The sequence below is a fragment of the Bombus flavifrons genome, chromosome 3, assembly GCF_040668555.2.
Source record: "Bombus flavifrons isolate JBK064 chromosome 3, iyBomFlav1_principal, whole genome shotgun sequence".
NCBI lineage: Eukaryota > Metazoa > Arthropoda > Insecta > Hymenoptera > Apidae > Bombus > Bombus flavifrons.
Window position 1 is genome coordinate 6,295,000 of NC_138444.1, and position 26,610 is coordinate 6,321,609.

General features: G+C 37.4%; 1 protein-coding gene across 7 annotated transcripts in view; it reads left to right on the forward strand.

Annotated features, from left to right (window-relative positions):
- The window catches only part of Ten-m (teneurin transmembrane protein Ten-m), a 653,992-nt gene that overhangs the window by 61,866 nt on the left and 565,516 nt on the right, over positions 1-26,610 (forward strand). Inside the window, exon 1 of one of the 7 annotated variants that reach the window (XM_069110244.1) lies at positions 22,149-23,084. The exons of the other annotated variants lie outside the window; for them this stretch is intronic. The gene's annotated coding sequence lies outside the window, so the exon portion shown is untranslated. Of the gene's footprint in view, positions 1-22,148; positions 23,085-26,610 lie in introns of those variants that run through there. 7 annotated transcript variants of the gene reach the window in all.

The window sequence follows — 26,610 nt, forward strand, 5'->3', positions numbered from 1 at the left end:
ACACGTGCACTTTTCGTCGGATATTAGGAGATGAACAAGGCGCGAAGTTTGAGAGGATGGCTTCGATGTAAATGGAACAGTATGCGTCGTCCGGCGAGCTCCTTTTAACCCTTTGTAAGCTAACGTTCAGGTAACTGCAGAACATTGAACGAGCGAGTCTGTTGTTCTGGCGGTGGTTGCTGGCTTGCTAACTGCTCGGTCGACCACCTCTCTCGCAAATTACCTGCAATTTACCACTAAAGTTGCATCAGAGTCTCGTTGTCCTCCTCTCTAGTCTTGGATATCCATTGCGTCGCCCCTTCTCCTCCATCGAATAGCGTCATCCTCTCCACCAACAAAATACTCGAACTTCATATAATTTATCTCTTTTTTTATATCGTGTTATTCTTCTTTAATTCAGCCCGACTATGTAGCCTTATTCTACTTACAGCAAACAGAGGTAAATTATTAATTTTACTTCTGTATTTAAAAACAATTTGGGCCAATGGTTCAGAATAATATTGCAGAAATGTCAAATGAATTTACCACGTTGATTTTCAAATTATTTCATAGGAATTTTAATATATCTACATATGTACGCTTTATGTTGGCAATTAAATTACTCCAGTCATTCAGTAAACGTATATGTAAATATGTAAATGCGACGTTCTCACTAGAAAATAGAAAAATTGTTAAAAATAGTAATAAATGTTAATTCATAGTCAAATATTACTATATCTACTTAAAGAATAAATAATTCGATATTCTCAAATCAACTGCTTCTCTATGAATCTCAAAAAATTAAATATGCAGCTAATTCGCAAATCAAACGTAACTATACTGTCGTAACTATATCCACTTAAAGGCAGCGTAATTTCATATTCTGAAATTAACCACTTTTCCTTTAATTCCAAATGAATAATTGTCCAGTTAATTCATAGTCAAATCGTGTTGCAACAATGGATCTCATCGATAAACGGTATCTTACGTCGCTATTCCTCCAGCAATTTTAATATCGGGCCGGTGGTTTCTTTTCATTCGTTCACGGTTCGAAGTTGGCCGGTGCGCCCCTGTTTTCCTCGGAACGTCCCGATTTCATTATCGAAAGATATGCCTCTTAAAAGTCACGAGACTCGTTCGATGACGCGATGGCGGTTCTTCGTCTTCGTTGGGGTTCTGTGCGCACACGAGAAGCGCCAAGGAGAAATAAGAGACGACGGTGGAGAAGTCGTCGTTGTGGAAGTGGCGGTATGCAAATGTCCAGTCTCGGCAATCTGCTTAACTTCTCGTCTCGAAATTTCCCGACTTTCCCCTGGAGCTTATGTAAAGTCAGCCGTCTATTAATAATGTATTAAGTAATTACGAATACGGAAAAAGAGATGTCGGCCCTGCAGTTTCAAATACGATTTGCACACTTATAGACGTTCAGGTATAAACGGTTGAACCAGATCGAAACCATTCGACTACTAATTTTTCTGAAACTTATGATCGATTAGCGTTTGAGAACTTTTGCGAAAGTTGTGTTTCCAGGAAGTATATTATATCACACTAATTTCGATTATAAGAATTAATTTGTATTGAGAATTGTGGATCTTAATTGCCGAAATAAAAGTAAAGGAACACTATGGTTACACTTAGAATTCATTAGAATTTTAGATTTATTTAATAAACGATTTCCAGGATCTTCGTCGATATACATTTGCACGCGTCTCAGCACTCTCTTTCTCTCACCATCTACCATACAACACTGCCAACGGAACAGTTACATTCATCTGTTTTTCGAGACGCCGCGCACAACATACTTCCACACACTCATATTCACATACGTGTGTCACTACTACGCGGCCAATCTAGTATAGCACACAAAGTTATATATATATCTTAATAATTTGTTAAATGTAGAACTGTCTACCAAATGGAAATATCTTAACGGTTTTAATATCTTGTTATATGCAATGACTTATAAGGTTAGGATATTTCGTCTTCAAATTAAAGTCAAAAGGAAAGAGCTATGTACATTTGTTGAAAATTGTAGTTATCTGTAATTCAATGTGACAAATTTTGGCATGGAAAAAGAACATACGATTATTCGAAGACACATTTTGCTACGCATAGAGTAGAACTGAGAGAACCTTTGGAGAAAAAGAAGCACTTTCCACGGACTACGCGAAACTTTCGCGACAAACCGTCTTCGAGGATATCCCAGAGCTACTGTTCTTTACACCTGTTCGCCTGTACCTGAACGGAAATTTTGTAAAACCGCAGGCTTCGCGATTGTGGGAATTGTTGCAAATTATGCAAACAACTTCAGAATCTTGCAAAAATTTCGAATCATCCGTTTACTTATCCGAATTTTAAAATATTTGATAATATAACATCTGCATACATAATATCTACTTGAAAATCTTTTAAACAGATATTATATACGCTGGAAAAGGAAACAGGAAATATTGTAAATGTGAAAAGGAAAGAAAGTTTATGCTGTAATATCATGGCATTCCCTCGAATAAAACAACACAGAGAATTCTTTTCTTTGATATTAAAGGGAAAACGAATCTTGTGCACAAAAAAGTTACCATAATAATTTACTATAATAATAACTGGCTGCAGGATTTTCAATCGATGTTATCTCGTATTTAAAAAGGAAACAAGTTTATGGCCTTATTTTTTTGTTATAAACAATTGTATAGCTTACAATTAAATCATTTCTTTAATAAAATTTGTCGAATAATATAATTTAATTCGAATATCGAAATCAATTTATTAATATCAAAAAATTACTTTACTAATTGAAAAATCTGAGTCATCGAGTTCGGAATATTGTTTCTTTAAGCAATTCCTCGACGAATTTCCAAACAATCAATCAAACATTTATCTCATCGTTATTAGAAAAGAGAAACCTACGAAATCCGTGAAAGCCATTACGTCTGTCAATGAAATTATTTGCACCTGGTCGATAATCGAACTAGACGTTTCAGTCGAGACGCGATTTCGCGGACGAATTGGCATCGGTGAAAGTGTCCGTGGAATCGTGATATTGAAACAGAGACTGGGGGAATAGTTGGCCATTAATTACTGCGAGGAAACGTTCTACTTAGATGACAGAGTGAGAGAAAGAGAGAGAGAGAGGAAGAGAGAGAGATCTGTCTCGCGACAAAGTTTCCTCCACTTCCGGCCGCGAGAGATCCATGAACGACCGTCCCATATGGGAGTTAGTAAGGCGCGAACTCGTAACGGCATTAATATCGAATCACTCGTTCGTTGAGAAAGTTGGCCGTGCACTTTCCGAACGGAAGAACAGAGAAAGCTCGGCTTCGCCGAGTAAATCCGAGTCGGTAATTCTGGAAGGAGTTTCAAGCTTTGCCGAGGATTTGTTTTGAAGATCGTTTCGTCCAACCTTTCCCTCTCTTCTCTCTTGGTTTCCACCTCTTTATCCAAGAGAAGTCTAACGTTGTATCGATAGCGTTAACGTGTAATACCGATCACCGTGATTTCATTAAATATAACCATTTAGTTATCAAAGATGCAGCACCAGAGAAATGTTTGCCGTATAAACGCGATGTTGTTTATCGGCAGTCTTCGAGAACAACAGTATTGTTATTAATTTTATTTTACGCTTGACTTATTCCAGTTTCGATCCGATCGTTCCGTGTTATATTATGTGTAGATAGCACAGGGTACGCTCTACCACAGGAAATCTGTATATTTAGTAAGATTTCTTTTTATTTGTGATTGGTGTACTGCGAATATTTATGTAAATTCCTATCGTTTGGAACACAACTAAAACAGAGAAAGAAAGAGAGAGGGAGGGAGAGAGAGAGAGAGAGAGAGAGAAATTAGCTTGGCAAACGGTTACAATCGAAGTAATTACGGTACATCCGTACAGTTAATTTTTCCGCACAGCCAAGCCTCCAATATATTTCAAAGCTTCGCTCGACAGGAAAGTTTAATATCGCCATTCGGAGATTTATCGTCCTACCTAACAAACGTACACACATATACATATCGAATGTAAAGACATGGAAATTAATTAACAAACCATATTTGTTCAATTACGTGGAATTACCCGAGCGATTCGATTAATTTCTTTTCCAGCAACACTATATGCGAACGAATCGTAGTCTGGAACAAATTATAATCAGGATTGCTGTTGCGGTTGCATTTAGAAAAATCATATTTAATTTAACTAAAAGGCACACATATTTCAATTCAAATATCAAATTATTCATTTCTGTAGGGATATTATTTAAAAAATGAAATCTAGCAAAACGATCGTTTTACTTCTCAAATATTATAACGAGTAGTATATTTTCTACATTTTAGACATGTTTGTGTATTATGTGTATTCCAAGCATTTCCCATAAACGCATAAGCGTGCAAATTGTATTTGAAGCCGCTACAAAAAAATCGACGGTATTAAAAGTCAAATTTAATTTAACACTTAACCGGATAAACGTATCGCGTAGCCAGTTACGCTCAACGTGTTTCCGCGAATACGTGCGACTGGATTTTAGCGTTCTAGAGGGTAGCACACTCGGAAGGCACGATCGAGTTATAGCCACACGTGACTGCGGTCCGGTACTTACGCAATTAGCGAAATGGCCTTTGCAAATTGAATCTCGACCACGGGCCATGGATATCGAGGAGAAAGAGAGAGAGAGAGAGAGAGAGGAGAAAAGAAGTTAACGTTCACGATATTACGACTGAAGTTGGTCTAAAAGAAACGACAGAAGAGAGATCGTTGTCGAAGACCGTATTCCCAGTAGTCTTCGGTTCCCAGATACCGGCCAAATTAATGCTTTCCGACTATCCTGTAGTCAAAGAATACGAGAAGTACTTTGGTATATGGACCATTGGATCGCTGACGAACCGCGAAACGTAGTTTCCTTACATAAAGTTAAGGTAATATCACGATGAGAGGGGAATTGTAATTAAGAAAGGAAGATCGTAATCAGGGGAGTTTTGTTGGGATATATTAACTCGGTTAAGCTCTTTGATAAATGAGAATACAGATAATGTCGAATTATCGAAAATCAAGACTACATCAGCTGCTTATTTATCAAATCGGTTAACTTCACGGAACAGAAGGTAGAGAAAATTAATGAAATTATGTAAGATACGAAACAATCAAGTACTTCCTTGTACTATCTAACAAATTGTAAAACGTTTACATAATACAAAAAAAGTAATTGATCATTTTGGTTTGTAGACAGTTCGTGTATTTTTAAAAAGTTTAAGAGGAACGAACAAGAACATGATCAAGTTATCCTTCTTTCGATACGGAAATGTAGCGAATAAGCGTTTATTCATGAAACATTCGCACGTACTCGCGAAGCCGCGCGCAAGTACCGAGACGATATATTCGACTCCCTCGTGACTACGTTCTTCGTATGCTCGGGGCTAGATTGCTCTAGTTAACGACAGGTATTTCAACGCTAACTACGCGGCTGCCTTGGCGTTGTGTTCGAAATGTTTCCTGGGAGAAATTGTCCGTATGCTGCGTTATATCAACGCGCGGGTCTGATTCCGTACGTACGCGTCGTATAACAGTCATAATGCGATGCATCTTTCGCGGTAATACGAAAATTTCACGAGCCGCGGAATAATTGCCAAGTATACGGAACAATTTCGTTCGAACAGGATTATCGGCACGTCGTGCTAATTGATACACGCGCGCGCGCTTTTCAAACGTTCGATATCTCGCAGTACAATACCGCGATCGGAAAATAAAATCGAGAGATCCAGCAGGAATATTTTATTAACTTCGCCGCAGAACTTTATTTCCGTTGGAAAATATTTCTCGCCTGGTGTTCGTTATTATTTTAGAAATTACGGCGATGCCTCGATTGTATATGGATTTTATTAGTGATGGTAATTGCGACGTTTACAATTACAATGATACCGTGAGTTTTGAGAGTATTAGATACGAATTATACGAACTATTTGATAGATTTACGTATTGCGCGTTTATCGATTTACATCGTGAATCTTTGAAGCTCGAAAGGTACTTGTTCAGGTTCAACTATCTATTTATTATTTATTATTATTAAGATCTAATTTGTTTTATTCGTGCAGTCGTTTTCATCTTTACATAGGGTCTTACTTTGTTTAATTCTATTTTAATTTCCATTACATTGATTTCTTCCAACACTAAGTACAAAAATTTGGGAGATACATTGAGCTTACAATTTGTATGTTTCATAAGGAATATATCTTACTATATACACACTTGTTTCATTTTGACTTTCTTCGTTTCATTTATTTTGGGCCAAGGAAAGGTCCAAATTCTGGAACAAAGAGAACTGCAAGACTCTTCGATACAAATGACGTATCGTAAACTTGGGAGAACGACAGATTTCAAATAGAGACCATAGAATTACAAGGCAGCTTCTTAAGTCAGAGGTATGAGCTGCGCTCTCCTGTATTACATTCCTGTATACCCTATGCAGCAGGTTTGTTCAGGTCACATGCAAAATTCAAGGAGCTACCCCAAGAATCTGCACCGACCTTCTCGCGTAACCCTCTCGCTTTGCTCGTAATCATTCAGGCATATCAAAGAAATCAGAGAAATTAGAATCTACGTAAGACTACAAATTAGTTGCTGCAATCATATAATTGTGACACTTTGGTTTAAAAAAATAAACATATAGATTCAAAATATAAATGCAGATGGGTATTTATATTCTATAATTCTAGTGTTAAATAATGCGCAGGTTCAATAACCTAGATGTATTTGGTTGTCCGAAAAGTTTCTTTCGTTTCATAAGGTGATAATAGATGAACAACAATTTCTGTTTTATATTATTTTATTGAATTAGGTATGATCCATTTCGTTATATTCCTATTATTATGTTCGTGCATAATTCAATAAACTAATATAAGACAAAAAGCATTGTGCGTCTATTATTTCCTTATAAAGCGAAAGAAACTTTTCGGACAACCTAATATTTATTCAACATTCCTATCAATATTATTTCGATATTTAATTCGCAATCGTGGTTAAGGATTCTAAAGCGTCATCAATAGAGGCGTGAGCACGGCGAGATGAATAGATCGCGAATTACAGACTAAATAGGATGTCACGGTATAACCCTCTCGTCATTTTCCACCCCTTCTATGTCATCGTTTCTCCCCCTGTCTCTGTAACCGTCTCTTCTTTTCACTTGCTGTTTGCTTCTCCGACCCTTTCTGTTTATAGTTCGTCCGGTACATTCTACTCTCGTCGATGTCTCTCCATCTCTCCATCTCTCTCTCTCTCTCTCTCTCTCTCACACACACACACACACACGCACATACACTCTTTTAGTATTTCTCTCTGTCGTTTGTCACCCCTGATTCTCGTCTCTGTTCAACGACAACGTAACAAACGCAAGCACGGCCGCATCCATCATGCGAGCCACTTTGTCACGGCGGGATCAACAGCGCTTAAATTGTATTCGCGATTCGAGAACAGCCCATAAATTCTCATCGCCACGATGCGACGGGCCATCCTCCTTAACACGTTTCTCCTCACGCGCAGTGATTCGACGGCTACTCATCCCTCCTGCTCTTCCTTATTTTTCGTCCAGAGAGATTTACGACCCGGTCTTCTAATTCTCCGAGAGTACAACGTGTACTCTCTTTATCGCGCCTAATGATTTCTTCCTTTCGTACAGGAGGATTTATCGTGTAGTTCAGGTTTAGGGAATTCGCAGACTGTTTATAAACGAAAGCGTTTAGGAGATCTACGGTGCTAGTGAGATATAACTATCTCAACTTTAACAAGTTGGATTTCAGGATTTGGGTAATTTTTAAATAACTTCGTAAATGTGTAGTCACACAAACCTACATACACAGATACCTTAGATATAAAATATTGTAATAAAAACGTTAGTCCCGAGAATTTTGTTAACACGTTAGAACGTATATTGTTAACATGTAACACAGTTTATCCACTTTTACATTTATTAAGAAAAAAAGAAGTAAACAAAATATAAAATACAATGCCCACCCCCAACGTAAGCGTCAGTAATATTCTGCTATCTTTTTGGCATTGAACAAATTTTAAGATTCTGTAATTTCCGATATAATTTTATAACAAATTAATAGAACAAATTAATTAATAGATTGCTTCTTATCTTTGACTTTCATCTAGCGAATAGGTAGATATCGCGTACGGCGATGTTTGTTAAGCGATATTTCAGTGTACAATGCAAGTTTATTGGAAATAAGAAGAATCGAAGCTGTATTAAGTGATTTAATGAACGGGTCGATTAAGCAGAGCGAACTGTAGCTTTATCGGAAATATCAATTTTCCCTGGAGCTTGGTTAATTTAAAAGACGATGCCTTTTTAAAGGATCGTATCTGTTCATTTGTTCCTTTCGAAGCTTTCCACGTATCCGTTTCGTTTAAATACAGCGACCTGCTGAATTATTGGCCCCTGCCAGCCACTTGACACGGAAGCGTTGAATAGGAAATTGAAAAACGTGTTTCCAGATTTTTTTCGTTTAAAGTTGCGCGCTTCGTATGTCGAGAATAAAAGATCGAACGTTCTAATTAGAATTGAGTCAATAACGTTCGATAAATAATTAATAATATCGAATTCTCTACAGAGAAAATAACGAGAAATCTATTTTTAATATTTCCTGTGCGAATTCTACGTTTATTCTCTTCGAATCAAAGTTCGTCTTTTTATTCATCATTTGTTTCTTTATTTATTAAAGCTTAGAACAAATTTTCCAATTAACGACATGAATTTTTATCATTCTTTATTTGAATGGAATCTGTTACGAGTAATAATTTCATAAAATAATTTTCCGAATAGTTTTTATATTACTTATTCGAATGATGTACTTCATTTCTTTATACGAATAAAATTTGTTATATCACGAGTGATATTTTCACAAAACAATTTTCCATGTTACGCGCCATCGTATTAATCTCGACTCTGATTTTCAAGTTTCGTTTACCGTATAAACCATCGTGCTTTAAGAGGAATGCTTTCGATGTTGGAACAGCGTGCATGTTATACAAGGTTCAGAATGATGTCGTGCTAATGCATCAACTTTGTTGTGATTTGTGTACCCTGTCTCTATTCTCAGAACGCAATTAGTTCGAGAGTGGAGTATAATCAGAAACAAAATTCATAATCATCTACCAACTAAAAATTCTACCAACTAATTTTATCTTTCTGACGTTAGAAAATAGATATTACAGGCTCGAGTAAAATATGAAAAGCTTATCATCGATATGAACGATTTTTCTTTTCGCTTTTACGTGAAACCTTTTCTTAGAAATTGCATAATTGGCATAAAAAAGAGAACTGTATTGTATTCACTGTATATCACAAAACAATAGACTCACAACAAGAACAACCTCAGACTCTCTGTACATATAATTATTTTTTAATAGCCCCTGACGAGCAAATGTTGTTTCTGTGGTTATATCGTAACCAATTATCGTAAATCGAATAAACACATTTGGATCCTTCATTATCATAACAAGCAAACGAGCAAATAAAAGGATAATATCATGGCGCGGAATTCATCTAAAATAACGTGGAATGAACAGTCGAGAGAAAAAATTCCAGATAAATATTTACACGAGCTGTGTTTATACCAAAGGTGCAAGCAACGGTACAACGATAGCAACATGGTTCCATTGTTTCCGTGCTTTCTCCAAGTAGCGTTCGTAGCGGCCCTTTATCTCGGTTTCGGCATAAACATGCCCTTACGATACTAGCTATGGCTACTTGCAACAGAATCATTACACACATATATATATATATATATATATATATATATATATATATATATATATATACAGCACATCCAGACTTGAACACAAAATCATGAAGAAGAATAGACCACTGATTATGAGTGCACGAGACAATCCGACAAGGGATAATTGATCATGATAAGTAATAACGTGACTATACATCTATACAGTATTCGATGGACGAGACAGATAAAACTCGCTTCTTGCCAAAAGAAACCCGCTTTATAAACGAATTTCGACGTTTTTCCTAAATTCTTTTTAAACTAAGCTTAGACAAAAGTTCACGGTAGAAACGAATTTTCCAAATGACCTACTAAAGCGACGTATTAAAAAATAAAGTAGTTATGCGATTTAGGGACTATGGACCATCAGGCAGCAAATATAATCCATGAAACTCTTCTGTGATAATGGTAAGTGTTCAAATACTTTGCCGAGCTACCGTACGTTTATCGTGCTACCGTATGTTTATCGTAAACGATTCACGCGAAATTTCATTGAAATTCGACGCATCGCTCGCGAGACAGAGATTGGTAAAAGACAGGAAGGTAGAAACTGCAGTGCATGAATATTCCATGGATAGGCGCTTGCGCAATGCAGGTATCACTTGGTCAGGTGATTACACCATATCGTACGTCACTGCCCTCTGTGCGAATGGTTTGGACGCCGGCAAAAGGGGGTGCAAAGTCGATGCAGGCGTCGGAGTCACGTTTCGAGTACTAAGGGAGATTCCGGAAGTCACCTGGACGTTTCCTATTTACGGCGCTTCCTAGCGAGCTAAATTAACCGAGAACGCCAGCGATTCTTATCCCCCCATGTCCTCGCATTTTGCCTCGTTCTGAAGAAGGATCGGAGGCCCGAGACGAAACGAGGAAAAGGAAGAAGGGGTGGGACACGAGACTGGTGACTGCACTAGCTAGAAAACGACGATCCTCTACTGCTCGAGGTCTACGTGACCAAGCAGATAAGAGGGCGAGGACGTCGTTAGTCTCTAGCCCAGGCGGAAGAACGTCCTCCTGCACGCGAAAACTATAGCTGCGTCGAGATTATCGGGCGTTACTTCGTTTACAAATTTCCTCCCACTGTTGCAGGCACACCGGTGCGCTTTTATCGTATTATTTACCAGCTTTCACGTATCTTTTTCCACGTTCGCCCATTCTCCACCGGTTTATTACCCCATCCACGCTGCGGATCCTGATGTACGAGCTCTTCGCCCTTTAGCGTTCACCGATCCTTTTACCTTGTTTTCTAAGGTCGTTCTTCGTCCTCGATTAATTACCATTGAACATCCTGTGAGAAGGATCTCAGGAGCAATAGTTGGTCTACAGTTGTTTCCAAAAGTTTGGGTAGCCTGTACAAAACTGCAGCGTGTCAAAGTAATTTGTAAAGCTACATTGAAATTCAAGGACGAATTCGTACGTCCTTTTTTTTTTTATAAATGTTTACCGATTCAAAGGTGTAGAATCTGGCTATGGCGGTTTCTATTGGAATTTTTATTGACGAACATTTGAATATGATGAAAAGTAATTGTCGAAGGACCGTCAATTTTTTGTTTAATTAGTTAAGGAGCGATATACAGATTTAAGTTTCCAACAGATTTTAAGAAGGTAACGTTTATTAAGTAAATAATGTGAGACCTATATTGGTTATGGTGGATGTTTTGGCCTCGAAGAAACTCTGCAAGACGTCGTTTTATAAATAACGCTTTCACGTAGTTGATATCCCCGGGGTCGTTTCAGGCTCGTCGATGAAACGTATATACGCTTGCTTTTTCACTTCTTTGTGTACACTTACGTCTAGTGCGAAATGAAACCAAGGAGATCGATCCAAACAAACTTTCAGAGAGCGGAATAACGGCGGCGCTGACAGAGAGACGCGCGGAAGAATTTAACCTTTTTTACCTACTTCAACTACCGCGATATTATTTCTTCCTACCCGTTTCGCCGCTGGAACTTTCCAAAATTGTTTGCATAATAATACGCAATCGACAAAGTTGGAGGAGTTTATGATGTTTGCCTCACTTTTCGCTGCGAACCATCGCTTTTCCCTGTGTCTCCTCTCCTTCATTTTCTTTTCTTTTTTTGCAAAAACCAATACAACTTCTAATACCTCTATATTAAAAAAAAGGAAGTTCATTGATATCTAAGACGGAGCAGAAAATAGCACTTTTCTCAATTCTTCCTTGTTCGAGAGAGATTTTTATCGACAGAATTAATCAATAGAATATCTACTATATTTTCGCCGATATTATTAACTTTTATCGACTTCCGTTGATTAAGAGAACTCGTACCTCTATTCTTCATTTGTATTTGAAATTTTTGCCATTTTCGAACGTTTCTCGAACACGCGCATTAACGTTTCTTTCGCAAAGTCAACGCAAACGTTAACACGACTGGCAAAAACGCGTTTGGTTAAACGTACTTTCTCTTCTCGGGATAATTGAAGCGATAAATCTCGACAATCAAAACTCGGTTAGCGCGGTATCGAAAAGTGCAAGTTGGAACTCAATTGTCTGCTAATTTCCATGACCTAATTTCCGGGGCAGCGGGGGGAAAAGGTTTTATTCGGTACTTAGAGGGAGCTGTTCGCGCGAACTCGATTATTACGACGTCGCAATTCGCATTTGCTTTGTAATATTTGATATGGTGGAACGAATTAAAGGAAATTCGAGATAAAAGATGACACTCTATCTTCACAGTTGCGGGTGCGCAATTTCGATTCAACGTACGTAATTCGAAATGTTGAAATTCGTTTTCCTAAAATCGTCGTTTCCGGCTTATGCCACTGTTGCGTTAAATGAACGTAGGAAGAACCGTATAAAGCTGTAGAAGGATGCAGTAGAGCTAAGGTTGAGAAACACTGCCCCTACTGATTTAGGTGTTCTCCGGTGCGCTATAGGTGCACGGTAAATTCTACTAATGGAATTTATCGTGACGTTACGAGCCTAGATATAGAAACTCTCGCCTCGGAGTTACCTTTTTATTGGACACCGAGCGCACGCCTACCTACCTGTGGATGCCAATCTTGTCTTAAGGAGAATATTGCACCGGTCTTACGCGTCGACAGAGATATACGAACTTTTGGAAATTAATTCATCTTACACCGATTTCAGATGAACGTCGTTTAAAGTTTTTCGCGTAGTTTTTCTGCTTTAATTCATATGAATGTATTATGCTAACAATGACAATTTCAAAGTGCAACACATGGCGTTTTACCAAAAGAGGGAATCAATACAATTCTTTCGCAATTAACGCGGATACGTCATCATACGTGTAATCGAATTTTATTACTCTTCAAATAGGAGAAATCTGTAGAAAACCGTATATCATGCTTGTCTCCATAACTAAACAGAAAGAACTGGCGGCCATTTATCAGTGAATTTTCACCATATTGAAGTGTTTGTCAATATAAATTTATTACACAACGCGTATTATTATTATTAGAATTGTTGTGTTTTCAAGATCTTATTTTCATCGGTTCTAAGTAGTTTATCATAGCGTTTTGGTAATCGAAACGTTTTAAAATCGTACTCTTCCCTGGTATCGTGAATTTGAAACGTAGAAACGTAATAAAAAAGATCATTTAATGGGAGGATGTGTTATTCGATGTTCAAACGAAAGCTGCATTGAAGTTTCAGATACTATAATCCTGGGGAATAACGGTTTTTGGAATTGCCAGTACCTTAAACCTTTTTTCTATAATGCAGATAGGCTTGGAAACTGTTCCGTTTGCGACATAGTCGGTGTTGCACTCTTTAAATAAGTAAATGCCTAGACGTAGCGAGTGTATCGCCACTCATGTTAAACCGAGTTTCGTCGGAACTCTCTTTTTCCCGTCTGTGATTTAAATATTCAGCCTAGTGAATAATGCACGCCAGAGAGGCTAAAACTCTATGAACGGATTCAGTCGGTTCGCTCGGAGTCGTAGGCGCGGAAGTGCGGAGGAATTATTCAGAATATCATTCCGGCTTGCACGGTTTTGTTCTGCATTGTTTCGTTCAAACAGTGTGTCGCGTACTATCGCTTCTCTCTATGTAATTAACGATATTCCAATGAATCACGCGTTATCGTCATTCGTCGAGTGTCGCTTTACGAATAAAAAACATATTGATCGAATGACGAATGGTTCATTAATACATATGAACTGTTGCTTGAAATTTGAATTTCAGTAGAAGTTTAGTAAAAGCTCAAAACTGATAATTTTTACAAGTCTGGAATAACGAAACAAAGCAGTGTTGAAAAAGTAGTATAACGAATGATGTGGAAATTGCTTTGATTAAATATACAAAATGAAAACCATAAGGAACGCTTTGAAGTTCAGTTTCGTGGAAATGATTGTATACTGCTCACATTTCGTTGTATGTGGGTATATTTTACATTGTATCTAAAGTTCTATTGAGAAGATTTTGCTTTGTGATAAAAGATAGCTTGTTGAGTAAATTGCAAGAATATTGAGAACTTTTGAAAGTTGAGCATCTACCACATTAAAACAGAACGATGGGCTACTATTTTAAGTAATAAAAAGTTCTCGAGCCGCGAGGATCTCGTAACAAACAACAAAAGATCACTTTATTGTGGTATTTTCCAAATGAAATCTTTTCATGCCCGCATGAAAAATCTCTCGTCAAATGAAACTTATCCAACAAACGATAACAACCTGGATAGATCTGAGTGTCATATTATATGACGCCAGTGAAAAAGTCTCGTGTCAGCAAAACTATAGTTTATAAAAAAACAGTTAATAGAAATACTTCATTCGGATAAATGAAAAACTTGAATATAATTATTACTAAAAGATTTATATTGCATTTTGTCGAAAGAAAAATCTCGTATCTATGAAAACGTTATGTACGTGTATAAATGAAGTAATTTCTTGAAAAGTTGAATTCAGACAGGCGGAAGAGAAATTGAAACTTCCAGTTTACTAAGAATTGTTTTATTTAAAAACAAACATACACTGTGAAACATATGTTAATGTCTAATTTTCCTAAAAAAATCAGTATAATTGAATATTTGATGTAACTTTACATAATATGAATCACAAATTTATTTGCATTCAGTTGAAATAATTTATACAATTTTTTAATGATTCATTTCTGCAGAAAAATAAATATAATTTAATAATTTATGTAATTTTGTATAAATGTCGTTCAGTAGTTTATTTATGGCGGGGGATCATTTAAATCAGACAAATGGAATCTTTGATAGCAAGTTATTATCTCTTTTTATGCAAACTTGCTAAAATATCATGCCGATGTTTGCACACTCCACAAACAGCGTAGTTATTTTTTGGCAGCGTTATTTTCAAGAGCAGCGTTCCACTCGATTCAGAAAGCTTAAAAGCTTTCAAAAGGCGATTTACTCTCTTGCAAAAGCGGATGTGCAGCATGCAAACGCGCTTGAATAAACATGACGATTGAGTTAACCTTAATTGTGTTTAAGATTGATTTCCCAATGTCAATATACCATGCCAATACACTACATAGCAAATATTGCAATGTACACTAATAATGAATAATAATTGACTTTTAATATTTTACCAAGAATAAACTTTCATTCAATATTTCATATTTTAAAAAATACTTATATATTTACAATTTTAAACACATACATTTTAGTGCTTTCAAATTAAAAATCTTTAACGCTTTTTTCTTTAAGGAATTACGAACGAATTTATTACACAACCTAACGTCAAAATAAAATTCGTATCAGTCGAAATGTCATCGATAATAGCCCCGCCCCACTCCAAGAGTTAAAAGTGAAACAAAAATCTCCACTTCTACGGAAAATTCGCTGACTTCGTTCGAAAGTTACAGATTTATCGCGCCATTGTCGATGTTCGTTGCACGGAATACACGTTCAAATTGAACCCATCCTTGCCCCTCTCTGTCTCGCAGCAGGTCGTCCGGTTGGAATCGTCACGAACGCGGAGAACGTCGCTATGGACCGAATTGAATCTCCACGAAATCTCGGTAGGCGTCCCGTGTTCACGTTGCAACGCTGCTCCAGTTGACGTTTCAGATTTTCAGCCGAGCATTAGCATGCACCGTGAATCGCGTTTCGTCGATGCGTGTCACGTCGACGCCATGGCGTTGCATTCTTGCGGAGGCGTCCTTAAAGGGCGACACGTTATGCCGTTTAGCCAGTCTCTCTGTTGGATATCCGTTAAAGAGAGACCTTTGGATCTCGATCTATTTTGCAAAGCTTGCCGTTTGACAAAGGCCAATCGACGTCGGATCGATAACCGTTTCCAAAAATGTTGCTAAAAATATTTACGTGTCTTGCAGTTTCGTGACAAATGTTGCAATAAACGTTGCATACGTGGACAGACGACTGGAAGTTGTTTGACGAGAGGAAAAGTGTATCAAATAAAACTTGAATTGCACGCAATTTCTTTAAAATATCGTACGAGTGCAGATTGAAAAGTTTTCGCAATGACAACGACAGTGACAAATAAAGCAATTTCTGGCGACGGTTTCGAAAATTTGTCAATCTGTCCCATCTAATCGAAGCATTTTCCATATCATTTAATATATTTTTTCAATGATCATTTTATCTTATTTCTTCAGATCTGTAAGAGTTAACAGTTTTAGAATTCAAAAGGAACTGGAACGAAATTGGTATAACTTCTTCATTTATGAATCCCTTTAAAATAATTTACGCATTTGAAAGATTGCTCGGATGGGATAGGAAATGTCTTTAACCTTCCGTAAATGCTGAATTTACATTTTATCAGGAATCATTGTGGAACTTAAAGTCGCAATAACGAAGTTTCATATTTTTATTCTACATCTACTTAACCTCGAATTGATTTATAATAAATTTCTCCCTCTTTAATCTGTATTAATACGCATTAATAATTCATCGATAACAGTAGAAACAAATTGAACGTGTGGTATTTGACACGCTAAATTCCAACTTCAAAGAAAAGCGTTTCATATACGCCAACGTAATATCATTTTAATTAACATAAGCGTATACTTTCCATTTCTCCACTCTCAAATTTTCCGTAAACGCATGAAAGTCCTCGTACCATCGCTGATCGACACGATGATGCCCATTCGAAAAGACAAATGGCTCATTTTTGCATCGCGACAACCACGAAAGAAGGAAAGTGTCGAGCAGCGAGTTCGAGAAAACATTTTGATTTGCTTCTGTGCGCTCGCGCAACCGTACAAGGAAACATAAATAAAAAGTTGCCGGGTGCGAGGATAGGGAGCGCGTGTGCTGATGCACGGAGCCTCGAATGCATCCAGCAGTCGTATTTCTCGGAAGCTCTCCTAGGTACCTAGGTACCTATCCTGCCTTGCCTTCGGTATCACCTAGGAAACCGGGCAGAGTGGCTTGTTCGTGACAGTTGGAAAATAAATATTTGCACGTATTTCAACGATTAGTCCGGTATAAGTGACGCGAGACGGCGACGACTACGGAGACGTTGCTCTGCACCATGGGGTTCTCCCATACCCTCGGTTTCTCAGCATCCTCTTTTCGCCCATTTTCAGGCAACCTTCGCTCCGTCATCCGTGCCTGACCAGTTATTCCAGCCAATATTGAAAGAGCCAAGGGCATAACTCGCGGCTACACATGTGCTCGTGCAACGTGGCTTTTCTTCTTTTTAAACCATTCCACCTCCTCGCGTAGCTATATCTCTCACACACCGTTGTTACACGACGAAAGCTTTGCTGTCGTTCCACGTTCAATTTGGAGATTTATTGCGCTGATTTAGGGATATGGAGTATTGGCTTTTCCGCCGCTCTCTGTCTCTCTTGGTCGCGCGTAATTTTCGTCGCTCTCCTCGAATGTTTCTTAGTAGACATCTAGTGCCATTGTTCGCTTATGCGTGGTCTCTATGTCGAGATTTTACATTATCTAGGTGGTAGGAATAACTTATGGGGTAATACATTTAACGCGTTTGTTATACGCGAGAATTGATTGCGAAATTAATTTTGATTTAATTCTAAGCTATAGAAGAAATGAATGTAATAAATGACTGACGCGGAGGCAATATCAAACATGATTCTTGATTCAGTTTGATTCGAATCAAATGTGATTAGTTGCCATTATTGGATTGTGATATTTCTGTGCGATGCCGTATATGTTTGATATATGTTTGATATGAATATTGTTAAAATTTTTTCCCGCAATTTCGTGGTAATATCCTCCACACGCGCATCAAACACTGTTTCGTTGTCAGCAATTTTCCAAATTTTCAATTTTGAGAATTCACTGCAACAGACTACTACGTCTCTTCAATCTACATTAATGCTAACCTAATCAACGCTGGCTACATACAAAAGTCGGCGCCGACTATAAAATATTCATCATTTCAAACTACACTCGTTAAGAGGATAAAACATTTACCAAAACGAAGTCACTTTACCAGAATTACGTGGCCGGGAAGGTTCGCAGAGGAAACAGAAAAACAGAAAACGCTGCAGACTAGGAAAAAACACGTAAGAATGTCATCACAGGGGGATAGGCCCGTGTCTGCACCTACACTTCGTTATCAGGTTGATGCACATCCCACCTAACTAAATTCAGACGAAATCGCGAAAATCCCTCTTTGCACCGGCGGCTGCGCCTCACTGAATCGAATTATGAGGGACCGAGGACCAACACCCTCCTCGACCGTGAATTTCACTTCCGTCCATGTAGGGCCACAATAAAACGGACATTTGATGGACTGTGGAATGGCGAGAGGACAGAGAATGAAAAAACGCCTACCTACGTGTACTGGGGGTTTCTCGGAGTTTCAAGTGAATTACCTAAGGGATGGTAAGAAATGAAAAAAGAAGAAGTTATTTGGAATTTCACTGCGTCTTTCGCTAGAATATCTTTAAAAGTGAAAGATTCCGATGATTATCAGTCGAAAAAATTCGACGCTAAGAATTTGAAAAAGCAAAGACAATTTTGAAGTTTTGAAAATGGCTCCATTTTCGAAGGAGACACGTGAATCATGTGATGCACCATTGGAAGCTATTTGAATTCCCCCTAATGAAGTTTTATCTCCTGTTATACGTTACGACCTGGCCAAATTGTGAGAAACATTCTGTATAAACGACTGATATCAGATTTTCTGCGCTAACAGTTAACTCATTGAAGCTGATCTTGTTTCTCTTTATTTGTTTCAGGTAAGTGGAAAATAAGTAGCAAATCCTTTATCCTCGCCCTGTTTTCATTGTCGATGTAAGTAGAAAAAAGGAAATTACCATTATAATTGTATAGCATAATTTCTGTGTAATTATCATCATCGCTTAAATTGTTGTATCCAATATCATCCGTTGCCAATTAACTTCCAATGTTAAAACACTTTATACGCCCACATAAACGTACATGCACTTAAACAAAATGAAGAAAAAGTAAAAAATAAACGAAAAAACATGTTAGTGGCCTCGTCACTAGAACCACGCAGACAAAACGCGCGCGAGCACAAAGGTAAAGGGGTGCGGAGGTGAGGAAGAGCGACTATGAAATTACGGGGTAGGTAAATGAAACTGTTGCAGAGTCTCATGCATGCAGCTGCCGCCGGTAGCAGTCCAACCTGACTGAACAGTGCAACACCAGCGCCAGTGAGAGGGCGATACTTTTATTTTTATTTGCCTTTCGCTTTATTTTCGCTTTAATTTCTCCCTTTTCGTCGCGGCACGGCGCTTGCTAATGGGGATGCCGGTGGGCGTGGGGCAGAACAAGGACGCTGCACAGAGCAGATAGGAACTGCAGAAGCAACCGGCCGTGCCTTCCTCTTTCTTCAAGCTAGCCGGCGACTCCTACTAAATCCTCAACGAAACTGCAATTCTTCTTCCAATGCCGATAAAATTAATTATCCTGTCCGCTCCGCTTCTATTCCACTTACCTCCCTTTCGTCGCGAGCAGAGGTGAATTCTCGGTTAGTTTTAGGGTAGAATCGTAAATTCTGAATGTTAGGATTCGAAAATTCTTGATTGGTAACTTGATTGTGTGTAAGGTGAGATGGAAGATGGAGAATCCTCTACGTGAATATTTCTTACATTTTAATTCATTGGAATGCTAATTCTTTCACTAAACGTTCATGCGTATTGTGTTTTTTCTCAACGCAAATTATTGTACCATTCTTCAACGGTATTTTTTCAAAGTTTGCAGTCCCCGTATCGTTCGTTTTGATTTCTTTGTTACAACTCTACACTTTACTTATTGATAGTCCCAAGTTCAGGTGTTAATAAAAGGTGACTACATTACCGCATTAATTTACAATAATTTCATAGTACTTTTTCTCGGGGCATATTCTTTTATAATAAGTACGATAATCTTCTTCTTTATTGAATATTAACTAACCGGTCTTACTTCTACACCAAAGTGAAAAGAATGAACTTATGGGATCGAAAGAAGTTAAGGATGTCATTAGAATTTCACAAAGGAAGATCAAAAAGCAGCTATGTCAAAGAAGATGTCAATTTTCCCTTTTTCTTTCTTCAACATAGAACATTGTACCACGTGTACCTTTTATGTCAGGTGTAATCTAAATAATTATTATATGTGGTCATTGAAAATGTTGTGGCGTCATATTAAACAGGATGCTTGATATATCTAAATTAAACTGTTGATTGTTAGTTCGATCGGTGAATTTGTACGGGTAAATCGCGTTCGCCTACATATCGATATCTCGACATGACCTATATCCAAAGCAAATATGCAGGAATATTACAGAAGTGGGTGCTGCTAGGAAGCTTTTATGTGCGCCAGCGTAATGCACCGTAATCTACGATCTGCTGTGTTAGCGTTCAAAATGTTCAATCGAAAATGAACCGACTGTGACGTATATTAATTACATTCACTGGTATATGAAGTCGATTATATGAATTATTACTTGGAAATCTGTCAAAGATAAAGTTGTTCTTCTTATTCCTAATTAAAAAATACCTCTGCTCTCTACATAAAATGTTACAGTGTACAATCTTATTAACGACTGAAGAGATTCGCGTATCTATAATCGTATTTCTTCAGTTTCATGGATGACGGTAATGACGTCAGTTTTTCTTCTCGCGTCTGTAATATTGCGCGGTTATGCAAATATACAAGGAGATTAATTATATAGTAAAACGTTGGAGATTAAGATTGATATAGTTAGCTTGGACTGTGTCTACGAATTAAAGAAATATTTATTTTAAGCGGAGGTAGACTGTGCCGTATATATTAGACAAATTTTGAATGAATTAGATTCGTGATTTTCGAGTTCTGTCATTGTCGCATCAAATAAACGATACTTACATACCCCGAGGCATACTATTGCAACGACGTTTCACGTTTCGAATCGAGATTTCGTGTCATGGATATACGATTTAACGCGTAGACCAAGAAGAAATTTCGGGTATCGGTTCGATGCAGCGATGTTTGTTGGCCGGGAACCTACAACGATTTCCACTTACTTCTTTCGGGAACTTCGGGATAGAGATAGGGATGTCTTGTTTTTTCTTGGACCAAGAGTCTACTCCTCGGTGGAGCCGCGTGCCGCTTTCCCTTTGCATTCCACCTTCGTCTTGGCTCGGCCGAGTATCCCCGAATTGCGAGACTAGAAGGTATCGCGGAAACAGCGTCAAGGCGGCGGCGCGTCCGGCCGCTTCCGTCTCGCTCGCGCGCGCTCGCGACCTCGTTTTCTCTCGCGCTTTCTCTATCTCGGGGTGGTATCGCGCCCCCACCGACACCCCCTTTTGCACTCTCCGTCTCGGTAGCCCCGCTCGTGCCGTCAGTTGAGTCCAGAGGACTTCGCGATTCGCACTTCCGACCTTCGTTAAGCTTTCTCTGCCGCCAACGCGATCCATGCTCCATCGTGTTTATTCGTAACTTCGTAGCTTTTCATAATTTTATCCAATTCGTGATTTTGTCGTTGATGGTACTTCGACGTGGTTTGTTGAATTATTAAATGAATAATAGAGCTACGAGAATTTTAATAAGGATCTTTTAGAAGTGGACTCTGTTGACATTGTTGTATCTGATCTATTCGTACAAATGAGTGATGCTTCGATATGGTTTGTTTAATTGTTGAATGAATAATAGCTAAATCGATGGAGAAAAACTTTGGTAAAGTTAAGCATTAAAAGTGGATATCGTTGACCTTGTCCTGCATGATTCATCTCGTATAAATGAGTGATGCTTACTGAATGAATATTTACAAGAAGAATTCAGTAAAACTAACTTATGAAAGTGAATCTTATTGACATTATTTCATTTGATGCTCTCGATATAAATGAGTGATTCACATTGAATAAATAGATGAGAGAAGAATTTTGATAAAAGTAACATTTAAGAGTGGATTTTATTTGTTTCTATTTTAATATTAATGATTGTTATAACGAGTATATAAGTATAAGATATATATACGTGTTGATTTTGGATGAAATTTCGTAGGAGTTGAGGAAAATCTTCAAGGTCGATAACACGATACCAAGTAAACACTACGCATCAAGTGTATCGTCTCGCCGCCATATTGACAGGCGAACACGTGAGTTCTCTCCTGCTTTTCCATCGTCCTTCACTTGGTTTTCCAAGCACTTTGCTCGATGTTATCGGAGCTCTCTATAGCTGGATCCTCAATATACACGATTTCGAAATATTTTTGGATCATCGAATAACGTCAAATCATCAGGAAGATATGCAGTAACATAATAGAATCGAAATTTGGAGATTAAATTAAAGAAAAATTCAGTAAAAATTGAACAAAGTTAAATTTAAAAGTTGGACAAATTCAATAGAAATTCAGTGAAATTTTAATTTAAAAGTTAAATGCCAAAATTAATGTTTCGTAATATATAAACAAAATTTCCAATTGAGATGAACGAAGAGAAAATAATATTTAAAATAAATATTCCAGAGCTATAAAAATATAAATCAATTCGAAAATAAAATCTACAAAGTTATGAAGAATCAACAAACAATTATTCTAAGATTTTGAACATCGTGTCACGTGATACGAACCTTGGCCTTGAAGGATTGCTCATTGGTTGACTGCAAGTTTCAAGGTACAAAAGTTTAGCGAAACTAAGAGAAAGAGAGAGAAAGAGAGAGAGAGAGAGAGTTCAAAAACCCTATACATAAACTAGCATCTGTATGATTGTACGAGCGTCGTGGATATATTTCGAACTGTGTGTTGATCGTTCGATGGAAAGTGGTTCGTGATAAATGTGTCCTCGCTATCGAACGTAGACGGTGACCTTCGAAAAATCCGCCAAGATTTATGATTCGTCGAGTAAGAAAGTGACGGTGGAAATTTTGTTCCTTGAAAGCTTCCCTGCTCCGACGGAAAAAGCTTCTTTGTTACATTCCACATCTTCTATTTTCTGCATTAATGTGACGAAGTGTCTGCTGACAGTAATTTCCAGGTAAGAAAATTACGCTCCTGGCCGCCATTCTAACTGTAATTCTAGAAGATGAAATTCTGCGTTTCTCAATAATATTTCATATAATGATTTAATTGAAAACAGAAGAATTAGTGCCTAACAGTATTTTAATTCCATTCTTGTCTCTTAAGAAACGTTTAATTCAAAGAATTATCTCGAAACATGTCGATTAGATTCAAATAATTAAAATTTTACACTATAGTTGTTTATAGATTGCTGCTAAATAATGTCGTAATTATTTCTGTCATTTTGTTTTCAATATTCATTTCCATTTTTGTCCTTCTCTTTTCGTCTAGTACATTTTAAATAATCCGATAATAGTGCTGTATCATATTTAGACCAGTTTGTTCTATATTTGTAATAAATTGCAAATTCGAAAAACTATAGATATGAAATATTACGAAGTTGATATGGAAATATTGTACCAACATATTTATAATTTTTATTATAGTAACGTAGGTGATTTAAGAGATTAAGGGATTAGTATAGGCAAAATTAAAATATTATTTTAAATGAATTTTTAACTCTCATGGAGTGTATCTTCATAGTTTATAATAATATGTAATATATCCGTTTTAATGTCTATTTTATAATACATGTAATTTGAGAAAGGAGAAAAATAGAAATGGTTTCCCCGTGTGGAAATGTAATATGTGTGAAGCAGATGGTTCCCGCGTGCGCAAGGTGTAACACGTGAGAATAACCCGTTTAATATATCTTTTTTCTTATTCTCTTCCATTTCAATATCTCATTGACTCGACGTGATTCGACATTAATTATTTTAACGTTATTAATATATATCAAAAGATAACAAAAATAGAATTTGAAAGTTTAAATATAGATATTAAAGTAATAGTACCCAAATTAGTAATAAAACAAAATCACTTCAACTAAAGATAGAAACGAAAATGCTCGGTAAAAATTTTCGATATCAATCGTGTCAACAGATACTGTTAATATATCTCTTCGTGATCACCAAAATGTTATGACACGCTTTTAAAAACTGTCGGAACGTTTGAACATACAAGAGACTTAATAATTCAGTGCAACCTACATATTTTATAATAAAATTCCATTCACGAACATTTCAATATGGTGATAAGTAACTATCATGTCATATTTTGTAAATAGTTATGGAGATAAGCCCGATATACGGTTCCGTATAGCTTCCCTCTAATTTTATTCGAGTATTAAGTATCATTTTTCGAAAGGGTTTATTTTTACTTTATTCCTTCGAGAGGAAATTTCTTTTCCCTAGAGGAAAATAACGCATAAGAAAGAGTCTTTATTGGCGTTATCATTGAAATATCGATAACAGAAGTCTTACGTGATTCATCGAATCCCGAGTCTGGCATTCTGCAACTGAAATTAATTGTCAAACTTCGTTTCTACGGTACGCTCCCCGGCATATTTTTTTTTTTTTTTTTTGGAAATATACCGCTTTAGTTCCGCATGATCATTTTTATTCAAAACAGAATGTTGAACGTATATGATAGTGAACTTTTAGCAGTAACGAATAGAACGAATCGCATTGATAGTTTCCTCTTGAAAATTGATCCGTTAACCATGCAATTCTCCAATATTTTTCGAATAGATAGTAATTTGAGCATAGTTATGGATTGAAACGTGTACGAAACGAATATATCTTTTTCGCAAATTTAATTTCGCACCATAGAGTGATTTACGGCGATACATTGGCGCACTAACCTAAATTGTACAAACATTGAGTACTCCTAAATTTGGTGTAATTTCAAACTGTAAGAGTTGTCAGGATTTTAATATGAATGCAAGATCCAATCACATATTAGCGATAAAGAAAACTTTAATATGTTTATGTTGATATCTTTAATCTTATTAATAGCAGGTTTGATGTAATATAATTTAATTTTTTTCTATGAGCAGTATCTATTATACTTGAACACAAGTGAAACAAAAATATCTTGATGGAGATTAACGAATTAAGAGAAAACGTAACTGAAATTTTCATGAAAACAATGTTTTGAAAACAGTCAGTTTTCCCAGATCGTCAATTAAAATGGTAAACGACATCAGCCACAAAAATGTTCTCCTCGATTCTCTTAAAATAAATCGCAATTCGTTGTCTCCTAAAAGCGTATAGAACAATCCGGGGAAAATCGAACCGCAACTATCTATCGGAAACTAACTCACGAAAAATTAGTTGAGCTATGAAACAGTAGTTTATTGAGACGGAGTTGGTATAAACTCGGATCGGGTGTTACCCGAATATGAACGAAAAATCGTGATAGAATCACTATACGAACGACGTTTGTTCCCTTTTTAATTTTCCCAACCGGTGATTCTCTCTCTCTCTCTCCCTCTCTCTCTTTTCCATGTTCTACGTCCCGTTCTAGCTTTCCTGAAAGCTGCTGCGATCGACCAGTGGCCAATATTGGTGGACTGGGATGTAATAAACCCTCAGGCGTCACACAGATCATCTCTCTTGGCTAGCGTTATTGAGGCAATATTATATGACATAGCATGTCTCTGCATACGCAACCTGTAAAATAGAAAGCAAACGTGTTATGAGAATCTTAACAGGCTACCTGTCGTTTGTTTCGATTACCAATTGGCAGCTTTAAGATCTGAGCAGTTTCTTGGGGAATGACCTATAAAACAAAATGGGCAGAGTAAATTGCGTCGGAGGTTTCAGTTCGAATCTTTCAATATATCATGAAATTTATAACATTCAATATCGTGGAAGGATAATTTTACGAAATACTAATTGTCGCTCGCGACTTCATCCGGAGTTAAGTTTCCTCCTTTCTATCATCGATAATCCAAAATGATCGACTTCATTGTCCTTGTAATTAAAATGTAACCAAAACATCAAACAGTCTGAAAAAGTTCTGACTAGGTTGATTTCTGGTGAGTTCACTGTTCAGTCATTCATCAGAGCGATCTCGTAAATTCGATAAGTCGTTGCACAAGCGGCGGCGGTACGTAATTCAGCGAGGAGGCCGGTACCAAAAATCAATCGAGACCGTCGTCTGAGGAGTTTCGAAGCGTACTGCTGCGTTCAGAGCTGCTGGAAGAGGGGGTTGATGGTGGAAGAGAGGAAGAGGGAAAGTCGAGTACTCTGTCGGTACGCCTCGTCCCTTTCCAACTCGCAGGATTCCCGATAAAGCCGTCGAGCATTTGCTTCGAAGCCTGCAGTGTACTCAGCTAGTCCGACTTCCGGAAGTTTCGTCCCTGAAGTTTACCCTTTCGCTCTGAGAACCGAGGAACGTCGGAGGAATCTCCGAGAGGTCAAAGCTGTGCACGCAAGAGTTTGAGAAGCTGAATAGGCCGAGTTGGGAAAAAAAACGTAAAAATACGGATAATTCGAACTGGACGTTGCCTTATAATCTCGATAATCTAAATTCTATGGTAACCCTAATTAAGGGTGACTGTCGAGAAAATAGTTGTGAGGAGCGTGAGTCGTTAGATGGCTATTTTTGGCATTGTTATATTTTACAATACGTAGATTAATTTAATATCAAGCTTCAAT